The sequence below is a fragment of the Dufourea novaeangliae genome, unplaced genomic scaffold (genome assembly GCF_001272555.1).
Source record: "Dufourea novaeangliae isolate 0120121106 unplaced genomic scaffold, ASM127255v1 scaffold235, whole genome shotgun sequence".
In the NCBI taxonomy this organism is placed as follows: Eukaryota; Metazoa; Arthropoda; class Insecta; order Hymenoptera; family Halictidae; genus Dufourea; species Dufourea novaeangliae.
The window spans coordinates 1,323,092-1,330,232 of record NW_015374123.1 but is presented as its reverse complement, the minus strand read 5'-3'; positions in this window follow the sequence as shown (position 1 = coordinate 1,330,232).

Sequence of the window (7,141 nt, the reverse complement as noted above, 5' to 3'; positions counted from 1 at the left end):
CCGTAGGCGTCTCCTCGCTCCCCGGCAGGCGAGGCCTGCGTGTATGGGCGGACGCGTGCGTGGACATCGGGAGTCGGAGCTTCGGCTCTTGTGGCTCCCGCCTTCGCGCGCACGTCCGTCGGGGCCGCTGATGCAGTCGGGGTGGGGTCCCCGACTGCATCCAAAGCGGCCCGGCAGTGCTGGCGTCGGAGCGCAGTCCTCTGACGCTGGCGGAGTAGAGAAGGGGTGGTGACCGGTGTATCGGTCACCTCTGGGGGGCGTTCGATCGTCCCCACGGAACGGGCTGCCCGATAAGGGGAGCACAGACGGGGCGGTGGCGGTGCGTTCATGCGAGATCCCGCCACCGCCGAGTTCCGCCCGAGAAGGCTGCCGCGGGGTTTTAGTGGGTGCGAGTCCCACACTACCTCGGAGTCCCACCCCAGGACTCCGGGGTGTGCATAAGGCATTTCCCCCGCGTAAAAAAAAAGACAAAAAAAATGGTACACGGCGTACACGGCTAGGTCAATAAACTGTGTGTCACAACGTCACTAGCGCGTTGGACCGACGGAGAGCACCGATACCGCGGCACGCTCTACCGTACTCTCTCGCTCGCACACCTCCCCCCATAGACCACTGAAATTCCTCGGCACGCGTCAACATCGACGGAGAGTACCGATACCGCGGCTCGCTCTCTCCCGTTCGCCCGCCCCGACCATCTTAGGCATCGTTCAGTACGCGTCGACACCGACGGAGAGCACTGATACCGCGGCACGCTCTACCGCTCTCGTTTATTTATCATGTTCATATTCCCCAAATAAATATCATTTTTAACTAATTTGTTTAAGCGACATGTTCCTTTTAAAGATTTAGCTCTCCAGTATAAATCCCTACGACCGTTATTTATTATTCATTTCATATCGTTAAATACGATTTTTCTCACAGGATACCGATTTCTATTACAGTATCACAAAATAATTGCAAATATGAAACTTCTTTACCTCTTCTTGAATATTTGAATGTCATAGCCCTAAACTGGGTAGCTGAAAGTATTTCATTGAATTTCTGTAAAAGATTTTACTACTTCCTAAAGAACTCCGTGTGATATTTGATAGCCTAAAAAACAGTGTTCCGATACAGGGTTTCGATTTATTTACGAAACTAATCTGACCAGTTGCTGTATTCTTTGACACTAATTTTCAAGAAAATCAAATTTCTGTATTTCACTTAATTTTAGAGACACGTAGCTGAATATTAACATACATTCATTACTTAACTACTCGCAATAAATAAAATTTTCGTAAGTAAATAACGTGGAAGTAAATTCATATGTAAAAATTTACCAATTGCAAGAAAATAATTATTCGTGCGTCTTAAGATTCTTATAATACGCAGTAAAACTATTCATACTCCCATATAAATTATAAAGATGTAAATGTTAATAAAAGCGGTGTATATATTCTCCCACCTGTAGATTTGATAAACTATTTATGAAACTACATCTATTCTAAATTTGTCTGTTACAAATATACAAATGTAAGGCAAGATATAAGAACGAATAAAACAAGAACATCTAAAAAGTAACATTACTAGAATGTCCATTAACGATGCATTTAGAATAAATTGTCTTGTATTTAAGTGACAAAATATATACTTTTCCCTTTCATGTTTCATTACATCATATTTATCCCTTAACCTTAAACTGAAGCATCGGATATTTTTATTCCCGTCAAATCATATAGATACTTAGATACACGCAATATGATTGGAATATATAACACTTCATTTGTGCTAATAATACTCAGAATTCATGTTTTATCGGTAACGTCGGGTATTGACACAAAAATGGTAAGGGGGCTTCTGACGTCCTCGATACATGGGACAGAAAATTACATTGCATGTTAGGTCTATTCTTATATCTCGTCTGTGGTAATAGCCCTCTTCATATTGAACAACTTCTGTGAATAAACTTCTGATATCTCTAAAAATAACGGAGATAATTAATGTAACCGTAAAGTGCGCATATCCAGCTCACCCTAAATGTAGGTGCGTCGTACGACTGCACGGCCGAGTGGTGGGGAAAGCACTCGGGTAACTGTGTCCGATTCCTGCACGGTTCCTGGAATTCTGGCCCGCCACAGCTCTGACTAGTGCGGGAAACGATTGTCTATTGTACTGTCTGGTCTTTATCCTCTACCGGTAATATCGTTTTCTGAATGAACATCTAACAACTTCATTTGGAACTTTGTATTTCCGTCTGCAGGTGGTTTAAAGGAGTTCAAATCCCGCCATTACGCGATTCCGAGGGTGTTATTAAGGCGCAATTCTTTAAATATTGATTTGAAAGTGGGTTGTAGTCGGTGGGTGGAAGCTCAAAGAGGTAGGAGGGAAAGAAAAAGGAAGTGGAGGTTAGACGAACGAACGAGATGAGATGAGAAGGTAGACTGGAAGAGAAGATCGACTATTATATGTATACGATGGGCGCGGTCGCTTTCTATGGATTTTTTCTCCCATTCGAAATACGGGAGCTTTCGTATATAAATTTTGAATTATCAGTTCGTTTAAAACTTTTATGATAGTGTATATATACACTCACTATTCGGTCCTTGGATTGTCAAATTTCAAACGTATCTGAATTTTATGTGAGGGATTTTTAATTTTTACTCCTCGCGTATTAGAAAAAAAACAAAAATCTTAAACAAATCATGAACAGCATACGAATTCAAATATTCGAAGGTGAATGGTTCTATAAAGCAACGCCTTTTCCTCAATGTAGTTGGAATTGAAATTTATTTCCAATAATTTAAATGACATTAAATGCGTGTATATTAAGTCGCTTTAATTACCTCATGTTTTCTTATTTTCATGTTATTTTAAAAAGAATAGCCTATCATACATAAACTAAAATCAGCGTTTACCATAGTTAATCCTAATTTAAATTGTACATTGAAGTATTTTTTATTTATATTTTGACAGAATATGTGCATTTTTCATCTGAATTTTATTTTACACTTTCTATATTTATACTTACAGCAAAGCATTCAGGTCTCCCGGTTGTGAATGCTGTCGAACGCGGCCATGTTTTCAGAGGCGTCCGAGAATGTCGCTCAGCTTTTGTTTTGTCTTTAGCGCGACCACCACCGCCATCACTACCACCCTTGCAGAATTTCGTTTCTCTGTCGAGCCCGTATACCCCCCAACTTTCGCACTATCCGTTCCACAGTGCCTCTTTTTTCAGACTCAAAAGCTGGGGGTGAGAGAGAAGGAAAGTCAGGCGCCCCTATGGATTTTTTTCTGAACCGCGAGTTCTCCCCCTGACGGTGTTTGCCCCTCCACCTCTTGTTGGGATCGGTTCACGATGTTTTAAGGGCTCGAGCAACCCCTCCTGGTGGATCTAAAAAAATTCAACCCCCGATTTGTAGGGTTGGCGGCCTGTTTAATTGCGATATCCAGTACCTTTTCGCGATTCATTTTCTTTTTTTTTTACCAGAGGTTTCTCTTCATCACTCGTTCTTTTGCTCTGCGATTTTTTTTACGTCTGTCTCTCGTGATTTTCGAGGCGTCAAGGTGGCTCATAAGGGCTCGTAGCTCGTTAATCTTCCAAGAGTCCTTTTTTTCTTGCCACGCCACTGGAGCTGCTCAGGAATAATAATGAGACTAATCCGTCCGACACACCCTATGTATTAATTCCTTGCACGAATCGATTCTCGAGCCCACCACTTGAAAGTCTTACCGGCTCGAATTGTATTTCTTCGGATGTAATTGCGTGCGAAGGAGTTTGCGTTAATGAATCCGTAAATATATGATGTTCAAACGTTTTCTCTACCCACGATAAATTAGGCAAATTACACAAAAAATTCATTTATTTATTATATTTTTATTGATAAACTTTAATTATAAAGATGGCGCACTGTTTAACAGAATATTACCATCAATTAATTTCTACAAATATGGAAATTAAGATAAATTATATTTACTTTACATACTAAACGGTCTATTATGTTAAAAGTATTTCACTAGAGTGTATTATAGATTCCGAATGATTCAGTTCTTTCTTCCTTGCGTTATTTCCTTTATCATTTAGTTTTTGACAAAATGTTTGACACTGTATCAGATCTATCAATTATTAGAAAAATGTCGGTTTTTGTAATTTTAGTAATGTTACTACATACGTATGTCTCGGTAGAAGTTAAACCTACATAATCTTAATATATAATACATGATTGTATATAAAGGTTCCATACACGTAATTTATAAATTATATAAAATTTAAGTTTCAATAGCAATACAATATTGATTGACTATTTCGCATTATTTTCCGACTTACATACAATGAAGTAGTTGTATTAAACATGTGTGAATTCGGCTTCCTTATCTTTTACTATTTATTGATGCACTATAATTAGTGTTAATTATTTCGAAATATCTGAAAGAATATGTCAAAATATAATTATCTTTGAAATCTAATTCACTCGCAGTATAACAATCGTACGCAAAAATGAATTCTTCCTGCTGTTTTCCTATTGTTAGTAATGTTTCTAGTTTCTCGATGCTCATATTATCTGAGACTTTGTAATATATTGACCATCGTCCATTAAATTCTTAAAATCTAAACAATATCGACATGTTTCTCGGTAATATTTTCTCGTAATTTCTGAAAACAAGTCGACAGGTGAAACAAACACCTTATCTCTACAAAGTATTCTTCAAAGTGTCATAAATTACATCATCTGCCCAGAAAGTTTCTCATAAACCACCACCTTATTTAAAGAATAGGTTGGTCACACTAAAAAAAACACATTCGTAACGTGTTCTGTGTCTATCCATTAGTCCCCACGAGTATACCATCACACGGACATAATGCGGAGTTTACAGTTCCGGGCGTGCCACCCCTTTCGCCACACTGTGGGACGCCGTTGCACCCTTGTAACCAGTCTAATTGCGATATCGCTTTTTTTTTCAATCGCGTTTTTTTCTCTTCGCCCGTTTCTTTTCTCTGTGGCTCCTCTCGTGCGATCGTTTTTTTGTCAGTTATTTTCCTGCCACCCGGTAATTATGTGGGCGCGGTGGACCAAACAAGGGAAGGAGCGCCGGGCCCGCTTCGTGGCGGCGAAGAAAAAAGTCGTTTTGCATATTTAAATCCCGCCGAGGGCGAACGGATGGAAGGGGAGTGGGGGAAAGGAATCGTGCGCGGGCCTGCGGGAGCGAGAAACGCGGAAGGGGTTGCCCGTGTTATCCATCGGGTGGTGAGAGAGAGAGAGAGAGAGAGAGAGAGAGAGAGAGAGAGAGAGAGAGAGAGAGAGAGAGGGATCAACGTAAGGGCGCGTGCGCCACGACAATGGGTTGTGTTTGCACATCCGAAAATTGGCCGGCGCAGAAAAAACAGGCGGCTGTATCGCGACACGAGACAAAAAAAAAGGAGCAGGATGCAAGAAGGAAAGGGAGAGAGGGTCTAATCAAGGACATGCGTTAAATATCGTTAACCCTGTTACACTGGCGTGCGCTCGAGAGGGTTTCTTGCATTGGAATGTAATAATTAGGTAGGTATGAATTATGATATTTCGGAGACAGGTCCAGGTTAGGACAGCGGAATACATTAGCTGTGTAATTTGTTACTTTTTAACTGTGTCGTTGAAAGTCACGACAGATAAGCTCGATGCGAGGTGTAAAAGAGGATTTGGATATGATGTGTAACTGAATGAATAGAAAGTTATATCATTTTATTTGAAGCTGTTGTAGAATACAACTTTTAATATACCCTATGCAGATTATATTTTGTCTGGTGATAAAATATCTTGATGATGAACCACAGTATTGAATAAAAATAAATTATTTAACATTATAAGTTTTGTAGTGGTCGTTTATCTAAGGTACAAATTCTTATGTAACAGACCCTGAATTGATTATTAGATGTCGAATACCAACTTTTCCGAAATAAAGAAACTTTAAATATTACAGTTCTTCTGAAATTAATCAATGTTTGATCTTTCTAAGGTTACTATTGTCCTTGTAATAATTTCAATATCTTCTGTTTCTTTTATACTCTAACAAAGGTTGAACCTTGTATAATTAAAATGTATTGTGATGAGCATTTAACCCACATGCGTTAATTACTATATGCGACTATGAATCTGTATAGACATGAATGACTACCGGCCATTCATTTTCTACCAACCTAATAGAAGAACCCAATCTCTGAAAATCTCAGATTAAGTTCTATACATCTTCTACACGCGTTTTAATGTACTGCAAGGTAGTCAAGTGACTCTCCAAATTCACCCTACAAAAAGCCAAAGTGAAATTCTCATAATTATTTTCAATGTTGATCGTGACGCGAACGATCGGGCATCTCGTTCCATCCAGGTGTCCAAACGCAATCGTGCATCATTCACATTGACGTTCCGTTCTGGATACGTGAACGTAGCCAGGCATCGATCGTTGGGATTAGTCGGATCCAATTTTCTGCGGACGATAAATTAGAATTTATGAAATGAGCGTGGAAGGCAACGCGAGTCCTTCGAGGGTGAAACCTTACGAGGGAGGTCCACTCCCTCCCGGCTTGGAAACTCATGAGAACCATCCTCGCCCCCGCGTATAAAAAGTGCCCATTGCGCACCCCCTCGCACACCGGATCTAATAGTTTTTTCCTCCTTTTTTTTCCATACGGGCTATCCCCATGGTATTTGACGGGATCGCGTCTTTCCGATCGTGAAAATTGTTCATTTTCACGAGATAGGTGACGGTCGGTGCAATATTTGTAATAACGATTCTCCCGACGTCGTCGCACGGTTCTATTCTGCATTATGCATAAATTAAATGATATACAAAATGTATTATATTCACATGTACGTATTTCGTTATTATGTATATCGGTTTGAATTGAAATGGCAGGTCTCCAATTACGTGCATAGAATGTTATGATTCTGTATTATACATGTAGATTACGTACATGCATCAAAATGTAATTCTCTAATATTTATTTTAATTTTATGATGTCTATACCTTATTCAACGAGTGGAGTCACTAACTATAGACAAAGAGAGGCGATTATAATTTAGCTGGAACACGGATAGCGACAGTTGCTAGCCAACAGCTGGGCTTAGGATGTGAATGTTTTGGTTATTTTTTATCGGCGCGTCTCATTGAACAGATAATTGTTTCATTA